Below are 18982 nucleotides of genomic sequence, written 5' to 3'. Positions count from 1 at the left end.
CAGTACGTTCATTGATCTATTTGTCTATCTTGGTACAATGCTGTTTTGATTTGTTTAGACTTATAATAAATCTTGAAAACAGGTAGTGTTACTACAATTTTTTTCTTCTTTCTCAAAGTTATTTAAGCTATTCTAAATCCTTTTCATTTCCATATTTTCAGATTGTTTTGTCGGTTTCTACAAAATAGCATTTTAGCAATTCTATGTGAACTGTATTCAATCCAGATATTCGTTTAGGAAGAATTATATATCTTAACAACATTTAGTTTCTGATTCATGAACATGATGTCTCTCTACATTTATTTTGCAATTATGAATATGGTTAATTTCAAGTCTTTCATTCTGCTAGGTGTTTTCATTTGTTCCATTCTATTTTTTGTTCCATTTTCTTTCTTTATCTACCATTTTTTTGTGAATAATTAAATATTTTTAATGACTTAATTTTATCTTCTCTTGGTTGTTTTTGTTATATTAGTGGTTTCTTTAGGGTTAGTAGTATATTCACAGCTTTAAGACTCATAGTTTATCTGCAAGTGATATTATGCCACTGAACATGTAGTATAAGGAACATACACTAGTATAGTCAGTTTTTCTCCTGTTGACCTTTGTGCTTTTTACATATGATGTAAAGCCCACACAACATTGTTATTATCTTGGTTTAAACTGTCAATGCTTTTAAAAAGAGATTTAAATAAGAAAAATAGGTTATATGCTTAACTAGGCAGATACCATCTGCCGGTGCTCTTCACACTTTATAGATCTACAGGTTGTTGTAGTATCATTTTCTTTCTGCCTTAAGGACTCTTTTTAAAGTGTCTTATAGTGAGACTGTTAGCAATGAATTCTCTCAGGTTTTTATATCTTTAAAAAAGTATTTTCTTTATCTTAATTTTTGAAAGATAATTTCATTTGGTATAGAATTCTAGACAGTTACCTTTTTTCTTTCAGTACTTTAAGCATATTGTTAAACTGTCTTCTCGTTTGCATTGTTTCTGACTATAATCTGCTCTCATGCTTGTCACTGTTCTCCCACATAGGTAATGTGATTTTTCTCTGTCTACTTTTAAGATTTTTTTTTTATGACAGATGTTGAGCAATTTTATTTATGTTGGGTGTTAGTGTAGTTTTTGTTGTATTTCCTATGATTGGGGTTCATTGACTACTTGGATCTGTGAGTTTATAATGATCAAGTTTGGAAAAGTTTGGCCTTTATTTCTTTAAATATTTGTACTGTGTCTAGCTCTATCCTCTCCTTAAAAGATACCAATTATATGTATACAGTCAAACCCCGGTTTTTGAATGTCTCCCATCTTGAAAAATTTAATTTTTGACCAAGTTGTTCACAGAAAATTGTCCCCTTGTCAAACAAAACTTTGGTTCTGGACCCAACAACCTTTCATACTGATAGGTGCATGATGAGTCAGGAGTCTCTCAGGCCGCAAACAACGGAGAGAATACATGAGTATGAGTCAGTTTATTGCTAAACCTCACATTGTTGCACTGTTAATGTCTCAGGAAACTGTGTTGTGAGTATTTATAGAGCAATATCACCATGACAAAGAAGTAGCAAACCATGAGAGAAATTGTTCAATGACAATGCAGTTTCACTACAGGCAAGTGTTAAAAAGCAGACAAAAGCAAACATCGTAGTATTGGTTTTTAGTGAGACAGAGGCCCAGTGAGCCTGATGCAAGTTCTAGTGGAACAAAGAGACAAAAGAAGAACAGCTACTTGTGTTTTGATGGAAGAGTGTTCCCCTTCCAAGCAATGACATCCCTCCATCCCTCCATCCCTCCATCTCTCCTTTTCATATTCAGTCGTCAATAGCTTTCATCATTAAAGGTAAATTCTAGTAAGTATGTAAATTTTTATATTTTGCTTTACATTTCATGTTCTTTTTGTTAAATTTTCATTTACATTTTATGGGCTCTTTATTTTTAAAGTGTTTATAGATTATACAGTACATTAGACATGCACTATATGCAAGAAAGGTTAAAATGGAATCATTTCAGGGTCTGGAATAGATTAATTTGATTTACATTATTTCTAATGGGAAAAAATGATTTGATTTTTGAACAAATTGCTTCTGCAACAGCCTTCCAGAATGAATTAAGTTCAAGAACTAAGGTTCCACTGCATTCACTTGAAGCTGCCATGCAGATCACTAAGGCTCTGCTCATTGTTTTGTTTTGTTTGTTTGTTTGTTTGTTTGTTTGTTTGTTTGTTTTAATTCTCTCTTCTTTCTGGGTTTGTTTTGGATAGTTTATATTACTATGTCTTAAAATTTACTCATATTTTCTTTTATAATGTCTTATCACAATCAATCCCATCCAATGTATTTTTTATTTAACACATTTTAAGTTTCATCTCTAGGAGTTTGACTTGGGTCCTTTTTATGTCTCAATTTAATTTTTTGAACAAATGGAATACACTTACATTGTTTCTAAGTTCTCATTTGCTAATTCTGTGTCAGTTTTGGATTGCTTTCAAGTGGTTGATTTATCTCCTCATTATGAATGAAATTTCCCTGCTTCTTTGCATGCCTGATAAATTTTTATTTGATTCAAGGCACTTTGAATTTTGCTTTATTGAATGCTGAACAATTTGTATTCCTATAAATATTTTTGACCTCTGTCTGGGAAGCAGTTAACTTACTAGGAAACTGATCATTTGGGTCTCACTTTAAAGATTTGTTAGGTAGAGCTGGAGCAGTGCTCAGTCTAGGGCTATTTACTCCATACTACTGAGGCAAGACACTTCTCTATGCTTGACCAAATGTCTTGTGAAACTTGAAAATTTTCCCATCCACCTGGTGGGACAGACACTGTTCTTAGTGCTCTATGAGTATCAGGTACTATTACCTTGAATCCTTATGGATAATTTAACAACTCCAACCTCCAGTAGCATGCACAGGCTGACCAGAACTCTGCTAAATACTCAAGAGGAATCCCCTGCAGATTTCCAGAGTTCTCTAGCTGGGTAGCTCCCTCCTTTTAGGTAACCCATCCTGTAACCTCTGCTTACCTTGATCTTCTAGGGCTCTCAGTTCTATCTTTTGAACTCAGGGAGTCCGTTGGGTTCTTTCTGAGTTTCCCCTTCCTGTACCATGGCTTGAAAACTTGCCTAAGACAGTAATCTCAGGAAATTATAAGACAAACCCTATTTGTTTCTGATCTCACAGCTATCACTATTCCTTGATATCTGATATCTAGTGTCTTGAAATCATTGTTTTCCACATTTTGTTCTTTTTGTTGTTGTTGTTGGTTCAGGTGAGAGGGGAAATATAGTTTCTGCTATTCTATCTTGGCTGAAAGTGGAAGTCTAAAGTCTCAGTAAGTTTTTAGTTTCAATTATAACATTTTTTTCCTATAATGTCCATTGACTATTTTTTAAATATTTCTTGTTCTTTTTTTCTTCATCTTTTCCAATTCCTTCATCAATTTAATATTTGCTTCTTAAATAGTATTGAATAAATTGATTATTTTATCTTGCTACAGTACCAGTTTCTTTTTAGCTATTCCAGTTGACTCTGCTTTATGGTAGCTTCTTTTTTGTATATTCTGTAATTTTTATTTTTAGAGATGTTTTTAGACACAGAAAAAAGGAGCAGTTAGTACAGAGAGTTCCCATATATTTCCTCCCCTCAACCCCATTCCCACCCCACACAGTTTATTCTGTTATTAACATTATACATTAATGTGCTGCATTTGTTATAATTGATAAAAATAATGTTGATTCATTACTCACTATAGTTCATAGTTTCTATTAGGGTTCACTTTTTCTTTTATGCACTTCTATGGGTGTAAAATTTCATGTGTCACCATTACGGTATTATACAATATAGTTTTATTGTTTCAAAAATCCCCTGTGGCCTTGGCCGGTTTGGCTCAGTGGTTAGAGCATCGGCCTGCGGTCCAGGGAGACCCGGGTTTGGTTCCCACTAAGGGCGCATACCTCAGTTGCAGTTTGTCCCTGGCCCTGGACGGGTCGTGCGGGTGGCAGCCACTCGATGTGTCCCTTTCATGTCGATGGTTCTCTCTCTGTCTCTTCCTCTCTCTCTCCCTCCCACTCTATCTGAACAAAAAATGGAGAAATGTCCTCGAGTGAGAATAAAAAAAATCCTCTGTGCTCTACCTATTCATCTCTCCCTTTCTCTCTTTCCCTGAACCTCTGATAACCACTACTCTGTGATTACAGGTGTGGGGAGAAATTTTCCCTCTCTTCAGAGCTGAGCCTAACCTTGATAAATAAATATCCTTGTAATGTCCCTACTACAGCAGTTGAGCTTCTTGATCCAGCCTTTCACTAAGGATGCAACACTTCAGCACCTTCCGCTTTATTCTGTGATCTCAGTTCCGATGTCTCATCTTGCTGAGGCTCAAGGCTTGTTTCCTGAACTCACTGAGCTATTAAACCTAAACCTGTGAGTGAGGTGAATCAGTAAGTTTTACCAGGACAACCGCAGCCTCATGTTCAACTTGAGTAACCACTTTTATTTTCAAAACTCTCTTAGTTTTTTGTCTCTGAGGATTTCCCCAACTTCATCAGGAGCTCAGCTATGAAATTTAAAATGTAATTTTGCCATTTACCCTTCATTTTTAGATGTCTATTGAGATGTTTTATGTCTAATTCATACATTGCCAAACACAGAAGGTCAATGGGGTTGAACAGCCACTTTCAACTGATTTTTCACAAAGCAAACAGCCTGTCCAGATATCTGCTGGCTGTCTCCAAGAAGGAACTGATTGGATTCCATTAGAAGCAATTTTTTTTTTTCTTGTTAATCTCTTAAGGGTAGAATCTACAACGGCTTTCTCCTGTTACATTTTCACAATTCTTACACAGAGTAGGCATTCAATGAAGCTTGGTTGAGTAAATTTTTTTAATTGAATGATACAATAAATGAGTGATATGGCTGATTCTTGACATAGCAAAGCCTCATAGACTATACAACAAGTTCACTTTTAAGCCAAGAGCTTGGATTTTCAGTAGTAATTTAGAAACCAGCCTTCAAATACATCTGGGCATTTCTATTTGGGGAAGAACTTGTCAGGTGCCAGAACAATGTTATATATTAATTCTCTGGGAAGGCTTGGGATACAACAAGCATACAGGTGTTTCCTGTTGAGACTCCAAGTTCCCATACAAGAACACAGAGGACAGCTGAGAAGAAAACTTAGCCCGCTTAATTACATTTGCCCCGTGTGCTGCATAAAAAGTCACTGACCAAAAATAACATGTTTAAGTAATGTTCAAGTTGAGATACAAACCAGCAACAGTCAGGAAATTCAAAATTAAATCTGATCTCCACCCTTCACTTGCCTCATTGTGCCCGGGCAGAACCGAGGTCAGAAATGAACTGGAGATACTGCAAAACATAGCCTGCAATGTTTCAGCCAAGTGAGGTCACGAGGAAAACTTAGTTAAAGCTTTGCTAGAGCAGCTTACAGGAGCACATTACTCTGAATATGAAATTAGAGTTTTGCCTTGATGGATGTGTCACCTACCCAAGGTAATTTGTTGGGAATAATTTGAAAATGTAAGTGACCATAATTAAGCTTCTGTTTTATTGAGTCTGGTCATTTGTCTCCAGGTGCACCCGTCTCTATACATTTGACACTGCAAATGCCTAGAATATAATGACACATTTCAGCCATTCAATTTTAAGTTAATGTTTGGGTATCTGTGAATTAAAAGAGGACATTAGAATTAATTTTAAAAGTTGCAATTAATATTTTATTCATATTTTTTATTCTGCAGAACCACAAGTGTGAGATAAATTCTCAGGGGTAATATTACCATCGCAGTCTGTTGCATACTGTAATACATTTCATACCACAGTGCAGCCCTTGGACACTCTTCCTCAGAATGAGAGACGCCACACTCAGCTTGGATTGCTAAAAACGTAGAGGAGCCCTGGCCAGTTTGGCTCAGCGGTTGGAGCATCGGCCTGCGGTACAGAGAGAGCCAGGTTCAGTTCCCGCTAAGGGCACGTACCTCGGTTGCAGTTTGTCCCTGGCCCTGGTTGGTCGTACAGGTGGCAGCCACTCGATGTGTCCCTTCACATCGATGTTTCTCTCTCTCTCTCTCTTCCTCTCTCTCCCCCCCGCTCTATCTGAACAAAAAATGGAAAAATATCCTCAGGTGAGGATAAAAACAAAAACAAAAACAAACAAACAAACAAAAAACATAGAGGAAGGTTTTTTCTTCCCTTGCGGTTCTCAACCTGTGGGTTGTGACTCCTTTGGGAGTCAAACAACCTTTTCGCAGGGGTCGCCTAAGACAACAGTAGCAAAATTTCAGTTATGAAGTAGCAACAAAAATAATTTTATGGTTGGGGGTCACCACAACATGAGGAACTGTATTAAAGGGTCGCAGCATTAGGAAGCTTGAGAACCACTAATCAGTTTAGACTGTCCTTTAGGTATATTTGTACTTTCCTTTTAGAAGTATCTCTAATTCCAGAACAAATAATTAATTTCTTTCAATTTCATTAGAGACTGCTTAGTATTAATAAAGCTATTTTTGCCTGGCCGTTGGGGCTCAGTGGATTGAGCATCAACCCATGGACTGGGAGGTCCCAGTTCAATCCTGGTCAGGGCACTGTCTGGATTTCAGGCTCAATCCCCAGTGGGATTGAGGCAGCCGATCGATCTTTCTCACATCGATGTTTCTATCTCTCTTTCCCTTCCTCTCTCCTAAAAAATAATCAATAAAAACATATTTTAAAAATAAATAAATAAAGCTATTTTCTTTAAAGAAAACAATATATCTTTTTTTTTAATAAAAAAGAGTAAAAAGAAAACAGCTGTAAAAAATACCAGATAGTACCAGAAATGTAATTTTTTTCATTCAATGCTACACTAATTAAAAAATATAATTTAATTTGTAATAAAGATTCCAATCATGCTTACCAAGATCTGAACCCAAGATAAATATATCATTAACTCAGAATTGCTACTATTTCCTGACTTATAATTTGTCATTTCTCATTTTATTATACAATTTAAACTAGAACAAAGTATTTTGAATTTAAACTATATTATTTATATTTAGATATTATACTTCCATATTATTCCAGAAATAGATTTATAAAACTTTTAAACAGACATATTAAATTTTATATTTATAGTACATCTTTCAAGGTGAGATTAAACATTTCTAATACATTTACTCTAATTTACAACTATTTGTGAGTGTTGCAACTTCCTATATTTCTTGGTATGGAAAAAAAGTTAACCAGACAAAAGTGCAAGAATATTAAATATTCCTTTAAAATTCAGACTGATACTACGTGAGTAAATATGTTTTATTACTCTACAAGAGATTTTAAAATATAAATCTAAACTTCTTTTGGCATCAACTCTGTTACTTTTTATATTTCATGTATGGTCTTGACTTCCAGGGTCACTGTGCTTTTTCTTTTCTCAAGCATTCTGGGAGAAGGGCTCGTTATGGAATCGTGCCATGTTGCTAGGCGCACGGATTCAGTATGCAGACATTCTAGGTCTTCTAGGGACTTTTCAGTTCTCTGGCTTTCCTATTAAATTTCTGTCAATTGCCTTCTATGCCTCCAAACAGCAGACAAGCACATAGTGATGAACTCTATTGAAATGACTAGTTCCCTCACTACCAGGGAATGGCCTAGGAACAATTCTGCATTCACCATTTTCAGGCACAAAGGAAGAACAAATGCCCACCCCAAACGTGACCTGCTGCACAAAATACCTTTTGTTATCAACTTAAGTATTCTTCTGAATCCTCAAACGATCCATTGATAGATTTTCTTTTTCCCACATACATAATTTATGTCATCTTATTAATTTTTCATAAGTTAAACAACCGTTAATAATAGTTTCTGGCCTTCATAAATGGCAGAAAATTCTTTCCCCAAATCCACTTGAACTGTATTCTTTCTTTCTCCAAAACTATACAGAGCAGAGACTTGAATACGTGTAGCCTTAACTTGAGGAGCAATGTTAAGAATCCCTGACCAGACAAAAGTTTCCACAATATGAGCAAGTCTTAGTGGAAGATTGCTTAAGGGGAAATCCTATACCACATGATATATCACTGACCTTTCTCCTCTGTCCTTGTTACACAGAGAGCTGAAACCCTGCTCTGTCTCCATTTATAAAGTGTTTGACAATGACTGATAGTTTTATTTTTTTTATAGCTGTCACTGCATTAAAATAGAGTTGCTGTTACATGGAGTATTGGAGAGCACAGAGTGAGTCTGAAAGGGGCAGGAAAAAAAAACTGCACAAAACCTTCATCTGTCAGGATGACTTCAAATCCACCCTCTCGAATGTGAGTAACTTTTAAACTCCTAGTACCTAACGAGAATGAGGAAGAATCATCTACAACAAATAGAATTATTTGAAATGCAAACTTGGACTGTTCTCCTGGCTCCTGGACTGATAGAATTATTTGAAATGCAAACTTGGACTGTTCTCCTGGCTCCTGGACTGAAGGGGAAGATCAGATGTGGACTGCAACAAGAGGCTGTGATGACTTTGCGATTTACGCATAGGTCAGAGAGAGTGTAAATCCTCAGTGTGGAATCAGATGAGGGATTAGCACAAAAAAGCGAGGGTTTCAGGAGTTTAGTAGAAACCTACTCTGTCTTGAAAGATATATCTATAAAGTACAAGAATACATTGACTCCCACCCCTTCTTTCTAAGTCACCCAATCCGATTGATACCCCTTAAACGTCTCTTAAATCTGTCCACTTATCATATATTTATAGCCACTACTCTTTTGGGCCTCCATTGTCTCCTCCCTGAATTCCTTATACCATGGTTAACCAGACAGCTTACCCCAGGAAGGAGGAGGCTGGAATTGCTCCCATGAACATACATTGCCAAGTTCTCCTTGTTTTGGTGCACTCACTCAATACAAATTTCTCAAATTATTATATGCATATATTTCTTATCAAAAGTATGCCATTGATTAAAAAGTCTATAGCTCTGCATTGGCTCTTTCAAAAATAATTTAAAACCACATATATTCACTGACTTAACATAGTGCACTTGAGTACATTACCACATCTCAGGTGTGCCACTGTCAATTAAATGCCGGGTGAGACCCAGACAGGTTTGTCTTCTCAGCCTGTTCATCTTTGTACATTGAGAAGAAAACACAAATTTCATACGTGGATTTTAGTGTACTTATTGTAGATTTTGGATACTTTTTTAAAATATTAATTTTGAGCCCTTATTACTGTTTCTCATACAACATTTCAGCTTAAATGAATGGTTCTATATAGATACAAACAAGTTTATAAATGTTATATGTCAGTTAGTCCTATGGCTTCCAAGTGTGTGTTGTTTCAGTACAGGGAAACAGAAGAAGGAATGGGGGCTGTGGCTTCTTGTTTGTACACAGAAACAAAGAGCTGGTTGAGCTCTCAAGGCAGAATCCATTTCCAGCTCTTCTCTTCCCAGAGGAGAGTGACTAAAGCATCCTGAGCAGCACTCTGCAAGCAGGATTCATGCATAGCTTTCATTACATGCCTCGTAGCCACCTCTGACAGTGCCTGGCATACTATAGGCAAATTAGTTTTCTAATGCTGTAACAAATTACTAAAAATTTAGCAGCTTACTGCACTACCCATTTATTACCTTGCAGTTATATAGATCAGAAGCCAGGCAGGTTCAACTGGATTCTCTGCTTAAAGACTCATAACACTGAAATCCAGGTATCAACCAGGCTACCCTGTGATCATAAAGTCCTGGAGAACACATTTTCAAGCTCATTCAGATTGTTGTTGGTAAAATTCAGTCTCTTGTAGTTATTGGACTGAGGGTCCCATTTCCTTGGCAGCTGATATTCCTTGCCATGTGAACCCCACCATCTTCAAGCAAGCAATTCCTTCTCATATTCTTCTCAAACTTTGAATCTTTCTGACTTCAGCTTCTTAACTTATCATTGAGAGTATTACCGATGTCCCCTATTTACCCCAATTTGCCCCCCTCCGCCCATCTCCCACCCCACCCCAGGCTTTTACCTGTCTATTGTCTGTGTCCATGGGCTATGCTTATATGCATATAAGTTCTTTGATTAATCTCTTCCCACCTTCCCTCTGGATCTGTCACTCTGTTCCATGCTTCCATATCTGTGGATCTATTTTGTTTATCAGTTTATTTTGTTCATTACATTCCACATATAAATGAAACCATGTAATATTTGTCTTTCTCTGACTGGCTTATTTCACTTAGCATAATAATCTCCAGGTCCATCCATGCTGTCTCAAAAGGTAAGAGATCCTTATTTTTAACAGCTGCATAGTGTTCTATTGTGGAAATGTATCACTGCTTTTCTATCCACTCATCTACTGATGGGCACTTAGACTGTTTCCAGATCTTAGCTATTATAAATAGTACTGCTATGAACATAGGGGTGCATATATTCTTTCTGATTGGTGTTTCCGGATTTCGAGGATATATTCCTAGAAGTGGGATTACTGGGTCTAGTGGCAGTTCCATTTTTAATTTTTTTAGGTACCTCCATAATGTTTTCTATAGTGGCTGCACCAGTCTGCATTCCCACCAACAGTATACTAGGGTCCTTTTTTCTCCAGCACTTGTTGTTTGATGATTTGTTGATGGTAGCCATTTTGATAGCTGAGAAGTGATATTTCATTGTGGTTTTAATTTGCATCTCTCTGATGATTAGTGACACTGAGCATTTTTCCATATGTCTTTTGTCCATCTGTATGACTTCTTTAGAGAAGTATCTATTCAGGTTCTATGCCCATTTTTTAAATTAGATTGTCTTCCTCTTATTGAGAATTTGAGTTGTTTGTATATTTTGGAAATTAACCCCTGTCATTATTTGCAGATGGCATGATATTGTACATAGAAAACCTTAAAGTCTCCACACAAGAAAACCACTAGATTTAATAAATGAATTCGGCAAGGTAGCAGGATACAAAATTAATATCTGAAAATCGACAGCATTTTTGTACACCAATAATGAACTCTCAGAAAGAAAAACTAAAAAAAATCCATTTTTTTTATTGAAACAACAACAAAAAATAAGATATCTGGGAATAAACTTAACCAAGGAGGTAAAAGACTTATACTCAGAAAACTACAGGACACTGAAAAAAGAAATAGAGGAAGATACAAACACATGGAAGCATATTCTGTGTTCACGTATTGGAAGAATTAACATCCTTAAAAATGTCCATACTACCCAAAGCAATCTATAGATTCAATGCAATTCCTATCAATACCAACAGCATATTTCATAAAACTAAAACAAATATTTAAAAAATGTGTATGGAACCAAAAAAGACCTGAATAGCTGCAGCAATCTTGAGAAAAAAGAATAAATTTGAAAAGATCACAATACCAGATATCAAACTATACTACAAAACCATTGTAATCAAAACAGCCTGGTACTGGCACAAGAACAGGCATATAGATCAATGAAACAGAACAGAGACCCCAGAAATTGACCCATGCCATTATGGTCAATTAATATTTGCAAAGGAGACAAAAGCATACAATGTAGTAAAGACAGTCTCTTTAATAAATGGTTTTGGGAAAATTGGACAGATACATATAAAAAAATGAAACTAGACCACCAACTTACACCATACATAGGAATAAGTTAAAAATGGGTAAAAGACTTAATATAAGTCACAAAACCATAAAAATCCTAGAAGAAACCATAGACAGTAAAATCTTAAATATCTAGCAGAATTTTTACAAATACATCTCCTAGGGAAAGAAGAACAGGAAAAATAAACAAGTGGGATTACATCAAACTAAAAAGCTTCTGCATGGCAAAAAAACAAAAACAAAACAAAACAAAACAAAAACCATCCTCAAAATGCAAAGGGAACCCATGATATGGGAGAACATATTCACCAATGATACATCTGATAAGGGGTTAAAACTCTACTTTTAAAGGGCTCCTGTGATTAAGTTAGGTCCACTCAGGAGTATCCTGTGTTTAAGGCCAACAGATTCACAACCCTAATTATATCTTCAAAATATCTGTTCCCATGTAATATAATCACAGGAGTAACACCAAGCACAAAAGTCATGGGAGCCATGTTAGAATTCTGCCTACCACAGCAGGGCTGGAGTTTATAACTCCTTTTGCTATAGTGTGTTCTAGTGCTCTAAACAAATAAGACATTTTCCCTGATGGCCATGTCTCAGATGTATTTGACCAAGTGCCTGTTCTGCCTTTCGTGTCCAAACAAGTACGGTTATGCTGGTTAAGGTAAAGAGCCTCTTGAGGTAGGTTGGTCTTTCTGTTCAATTCTCAGCATGGCTCTGCCTAGGGATCAATTGAACAGCACAGGTTTGAACAACACAGGTATGTTTACATGTGAGGATATTGCATTTGTTTTTTCAATATACATGCAGTCGACACTCCCTGTCCCTGGGTTTTGTTTCTAACCCCAATTCAAAATTAGAATTGTCAACCTACACTTGGGAATCTGCTGAGGCAGGGGGCCGACTGTATGCATTATTCTACTTCAATTTATATAAAGGACTTGAGCATCTGTACATATCAGTATCCACAGGAGTCCTGGAGCCAATCCTCAATAGTTACTAAGAGGCAACTAAAGCTTTTTGAATCAAAAGTTATGTGTAGATGTTTACCTACTTGATGGGTTGGCACCCCCAATCCCCACATTGTTTAAGGGTCAACTGTACACACTGTGGCTATACTACACAGTTCTGATTCCTTATCTGAATTCTAGACTGACTTCTTGAAATAGACACTTGGATATTTATTAAGTATATAATCCTCCACACATCCTAAACCTCCTCTCACAGCCTTCCTCAAGTTAGTAATTGGCAATCCCACAACCTAATTTCTCAAGCCAAAGGCATAGAAATCAGTTCAAATCTATCTTTCACTCCCTCTTATCAAAATTCTGTCAGCTAGCCTTGTTCATACTATTTCTACAATATTTTTTAAAACAATCTACTTCTGAATAGTAGAATTATTTTGTCACTATTCTGTACCACTGATTAAGGTATCTGAGCAATGATTCTCAACCACTGCTAACGTCATGACAGGAGACAATCTCATATTGAATGCCTCTTGATGGAAGGATGCTTATCTAAGAAGAGAAAAATACTCAAACTTAAATCCAATTAAACTTCTAACTCTAAGTGCCAATTTGTAGAAGATACAGGAAATAAAGGAAAAAATAGCATGATGCCATTAAGATGTAATTAGAAAAATCCAAACTGATGAACACTTTTAAGAAAGTGACCCAACTTTTTTTTTTTTTTTTTTTTTTTGGTATGTGCCCCTAGTGGGAACTGAACCCGGGACTCTCTGGTCTGTAGGCCGATGCTCCAACCACTGAGCCAAACCAGCCAGGGCATGACTCAATTTCTTCAATAAATAAATTACAATAATAAACAGTTAAAATTGAAATCATATTTTATCTTTTTTACCTTGTCTCCTTTTACAGTCTTCCCTAAGCTTATCATTCAATTGGACTAAAATCTAAACCCCACATCTACAAAGGCTTTTGTAACCTAGATCCCGATCATCTCTTCAAACGTATCCAGCACCACTCTCCCTGGTGCTCCTGGTCCTCCAGTCACCCTGAGATTTTTTTCTGTCCTTTAAACATGCCATGCTTATCCCTGTCTCAGGGACTTTGTCTGAGAGGCTCTTCCCTACATCTTCTGCCAGGCTGTCTTTTTCTTGTTATTCTGGTTTTAAGAAGCCTTTCTTGGTACCACCAAACAAAAGCAAATATTCTGTCATTGTCTATCATGACCCTGTTTTACTGCTATCATTTTATCACTGATAGTTAGGTAGCTAGTTTGTTTACCTACTACCATTTCATCCATGAAAATGTAAGCTTTATAAGAAGAGGGACTTTTCTATTTCAATATTATATACCTTGTGCCTAGAATGGCCACTCAACAATATTATTTGAATAAATCAATGAATTAATTTACATGGAATGTAAACTTCTGTTTCAGTTCCACATTCTATATGTCTTGTTTCGATGAGTATGTGACAAGGAAGACTGAACATAAAGAAATTAACCTCTCTAAGCCTCTGTTTATTTCTATGTATAAAATGAGGACCCTACAAAGTTGTAAGCATTGACTAAATTATTATTCCTTATCTTTCTCATGATGGTCCAAACAACTGGTTTCTTAACTAGTTTGTACATTGAGTCCAGCCCATTCTTCACATTGCAGCCAGGGTAATCTTTAAAAAATCAGATCATGTTATATCATTATATAAAAACCTTCAACAGCTTCCTGTTGCTTAAGACAATCTGCCTCTTTCACATCCTCAGCCCTCGTTGGGGAACTCTTCCCAATACTTCGCTGGCCCTCAGATCCTTCAAGAACTGTTATCTGTCCAGGGTGCCCATTCTCTCTTCCTCAAGCTCTCTGCTGCTTATCCTTCATATTTCAGTACTTTCTCAAACAAAGTTAGGGTCCCTAGATCTTCTACTGTCCCTTTTTATTGTTAATAGTACATCACACTTTTACGTATATGTATATTCATACTTTATTCAGGTTGTGTACACTATATGATTAATATCTGTCTCACCCTTGCTTTGAGAGCAAGGACCATGTTGTTTTATTCACCATTGGATTCTAGTAGCTATCACAGTACAAGGCACATTCTAGGCTCATTCTGTATTTATACAATAAAGAAAAGAATGAAGAAATGAAATCCTATACTATGCCCTGGCCCATAGTAAGCCCTCTAGGGAAACTTTTATTATAATGATAGACATGGTGGTAGTTCTCTTAGCATTAACCAGAAGGATCAAGTGAAGGAGGCAATACAACCAGATCTCTGAAATTATGTGTCTCGAATACTCCTGTTGCAAGCAGAAAACTAGGTGTGGGCTTCCCACACGCCCTCTGTGACCCCCTGGTGCTAGCACCCCTGGTTTGACAGCTTGATTCATTCCCTCTGTCTCTGACCAGTCATGGCCATCTAACTCAGCCTGCCTGCTTCTCACTGCTCTTGCTTCCTGTTTGCTAACTCAATATTATCCCTGATTCCTATGTTTTCACCTCAGCCTGATGACCTAAAAATGACTTTTCCCTGATAATCTACCTCTTGGCTTTCTAGGGTTTAAAATCCTGCCCTAGAATCTGACTAAGTAAGTGCACTACAGGGCCCTGGAATGAATAGTATAACAAAATGCAGTTGTAGAAATGAAACACAATATTCTCCTTTTGCAGAATAGAGCAGTGGGATTGCTTCCTGGTGTCTAACATTTGGTAGATCACAGTATCACACCAGCACATTTCATAAAAGCATTTTATTTATACCTCTTATTTAGTGCATTGACAACAAAGTTTCTTGGGTTATTTTCCTCCTACTATATTTGTGTTTAAACTTCCCTTGCTAAATGTATTTTATTTTAGGTTAACCAATTTTCTTAGGGTCATCTTGTATTTTGTTCCTGGTTTCTAGACCATTAAAATTGTCACTTAGTTTAGTAATATCTCAATTCTGTTTTCTTAGTTTTTGTTTGTTTGTTTGTTTGTTTGTCATTGTAATTACTATAAGTTAGATCAGTATGTCTGCCTAAAGTTTGGAGGTTAATTCTGTTAAATATTTCAAATATTTGAAAATCAGATTGTAGAATCTCAATAATAGTAAAGTGTTCTCTCTCTAGAAATATATCTGAATTTGTATCCGTTCATGGATTTAAATCAAGACCAGAAAAAACATAATAAATGTCATTTAAGGAATATTTTTTATCACCTATAGGATTAGGTTAGCTGACATATTATGTGTGGGGTTTGTTTGTTTGTTTGCTTTTACTTTGTGATTTTATAATTCTTTATTTACAGAATTTATAGACTTTTCAGTCTGAATGCAATTTATTTATTTGCATTCAAGTTATTCTTTTTAATATCTAGCAGTTTTTATCCAAATGTAGTATACTGATTTAACATTCTTTTTAAACATCATTTTGAAGTCTCAAGTGGATAAAGAAAAATAGATGTAATATTTTAATGTGGCTTATATACATATTCCACCTAAAATTTATATGGAAAGCACAAGAAAATAGCTCCTTTCACTTCAGAATAGTTGTAATGTCTTTGATAAGAAAACAAGAAGCCAAACTGCATGCTGGGATGTTGCCTCTTGGAAACAGTCCATGTTTTCATCCAAAGAGTCATCTGAAGAGACACATAGACAGCTGCAGACCAGTCCCACAGCTGAGAAGAACCATCCAGAGAATCCTGATGAGGCCATTGCCTGTAGTCCATGGGGTAATGGCTGACCTCTGACCCTGCCTGACAGCCAGCCCCCTTGTTGTCCTGCTGTGCAACAAGTCAAATTAGGCTATAATTACTCTGCAGACAACAGGCTGCAATTATACATTCAAGTACCAGAGTCTGGAAGAAGCAAGATGATTGTAGCTGGAAGAGGATGAAGAGAAGTCAAAAAGTCACAAGACAAACCGCTTTTGATACTTTTTATAAAAAAAGTAATGTGTGTTCCCTGAACAGGAGGATCAAACCACACTGGAGAGCAACCATTCTCTTATTCAAATTACCGTGTAGACATTACTTTCATTGACTTTAGTAGATGGATACACTTAGGGCTATGTGACTGTCTTATAAGTAAAAAAAAAAAAAAAAAGAACAATTCTGTTTCCCAGAAGTTCCTGTGCAGATGCTGTTGGCTGTTACTGATTCATTTTAATTAAATAATAAATAAATAATAATAAGGGACCACATTGGGACTGGGAGAGATATGACATACAATCATACTTTTCAATATGTTTTAGAAGATCAACTATCTAGTTTTCACTATTTAATTTATACAAAGTCTAGGATCTGCTTATTAGAGCAAGCCACAGTTATTCTGTGTAAATATTTCTAAAGCCCTATTTTAAAATACACAAAATATTTTGCACCAGCAAGTTAAATAGGATGAACAGTATAGAAATGCCAATAGAAATACATCTGCTCTGGCTACCTTTGAGATTGTCTGCAAAATTATTGACACTTTCTACTCTCCTTATCTAAAGTTATAGATTTACCACACCTAATTTAGAGTTTTCTCAGGGGTGAAATAACTCATATTTGTTTACCAGATTTCTGGCATTTGTTTGTTTCATGTCTGCTTGAATGCCTCTAGGGTTAAAGACCAGGCATTAGAGGCAATAGAGGCCATCTAGAAACAGTGCTATTAAAAACATCTTCCTGATGTTAAAACAAAACGCTTTGCTTTAGTTATCTTTCTATACCAATCTCTATAATGCTACTCCCTCCCGCCCCAAACATTCTTTCTCTTCTTCCCTCTATGACATGATTAGCAATCTCATTGGACACATATTCATATGCTTATGGCACCTAGGACATAACATAAAACTCCATAGGCATTCTGACAATGCAGAACAGTCTGGCACTGTTCCCATCATTATTCTACTGTTCTATTAATAAGCTCGTGATCAAAATGTTCTCTGAACACTAAATCAAAGTGTTACCTCTCTTAGAACTTGCTATAAACCAAAACCTCAAGATCTTTTTCACACAGGCTCCCATGTGTGGTTTTTATCCCAGAACACCAAGCAATTAACTCAATGCTTACATTATGTACCTGGAAATAGCATCAGATCCCACAGATTAAGGGCTCAGTTTCACTAGCTCTCCCCACATCAGATGCCACTGCATGTCCATGCTGTGCTTCTGACCACAGGCTATATACATAGAAAGTACCCATGACTCCTTCCTGGAGTTTGATTAATTTACTAAAGCAGCTCACAGAACTCAGAGAAACATTTGCCAATTTACTGTAAAGGGCATTCAAAATGATACAGATGAAGACACGTATAGAACGAGGTATGTGGAGAGGGCCAAGGAGCTTCCATGTTTTCTCTGGGTGTGCTACTCTTCCTGCATCATCACGTGTTCACCAATATGAAAGCTCTCTGAACTCCACATCCATTTGAGGTTTTATAAAGGCTCTATTAGGCATTATTGAGTAAATCATTGATCAATGGCAACTGGTTCAACCCCCAGGTCCTCTCTGCCTGCCTCCCTGGAGGTCAGGCATAGGTTTGGTTCCCCTAGCAACCAGCCCCTATCCTTAGGTTACCTAGGAGCTTTCCAAAAGTTGAGTCATTAACATAACAAACGACAACTTGATTATTCTCATCACTTAGGAAATTCCAAGGCTTTCAGAAGCTCTAAACCCAACAATTATTAAATATATATTCCTTACTATAAATCGCAGTATCACACAGGCTAAGCTACATACATTGCTTCTCTCCTCGGGTATTCTTTGCTTTCTTGGACTCAAGGGCCAGTTCTTAAATTTATCTTTGTTAAATTTCATCTTGTTCATTTCAGCTGAAAAAATGCCAATTTTCAATATCATTCTAGATCTTGATTATGTCATTCAAAGCATAAGTAACCAATAATACGTTACTAATGGAATAAATTAAGCAAAACTACCAACAATATAAATAAATTATTTATAATTTTACAGCAATAGAATTAAAATTATATGACATTACAATTATATCATTGGAGCATGCCCTCCATATTTCATTTAAAGGAGATAATTCAAATGAACTAAATAGAGCCAAGCTCAACACTAGCTTTTTCCACTAAGATTATATTAATGTAGTGTGGTCTTGGAGTAAAAAAACTTATATTTGTATTGGCACCTTCTTTTACTTGCTAAGTGGCGTTGGAAAGTTTACTTATTCTCTATCCTGCAGTTTTCTCATCTGTAAAATTGGAATATATCTCTTACAGCTTACATTAAGTATTAAATGACATAACAGATATCTTTAGTACAATGCCTGGCACATAGTAAAATCTCAGTAAATGATAGCTCTAGATTATTATTATTATATGTAAAACTTTTGAATAAAAACATTCAAATCTTTTTTTAACTTTATTTTTATTGTTAGCACTATTACAGATGTCCTCACCCCCACCCACCCACCTACGCTACCCCTTTCTTCTGTCCAGCACCACACTG

General features: G+C 36.2%; 1 protein-coding gene across 3 annotated transcripts in view; it reads left to right on the top strand.

Moving 5' to 3' along the window:
• The first annotated feature begins 1631 nt into the window (after window positions 1-1631).
• Window positions 1632-18982, top strand: part of EDNRB (endothelin receptor type B) — a 132802-nt gene continuing 115451 nt past the window's right edge. For 2 of the 3 annotated variants that reach the window (XM_036250200.1, XM_036250198.1), the window contains exon 1: window positions 1632-1852. The gene's annotated coding sequence lies outside the window, so the exon portion shown is untranslated. The remainder of the gene's footprint in view (window positions 1853-18982) is intronic. The other variant, XM_036250199.1, reaches the window with a different exon arrangement.

Source organism: Molossus molossus, unplaced genomic scaffold, assembly GCF_014108415.1.
Source record: "Molossus molossus isolate mMolMol1 unplaced genomic scaffold, mMolMol1.p scaffold_m16_p_9, whole genome shotgun sequence".
Classification (NCBI taxonomy): domain Eukaryota; kingdom Metazoa; phylum Chordata; class Mammalia; order Chiroptera; family Molossidae; genus Molossus; species Molossus molossus.
This window is presented reverse-complemented; position numbering and strand designations above follow the sequence as displayed.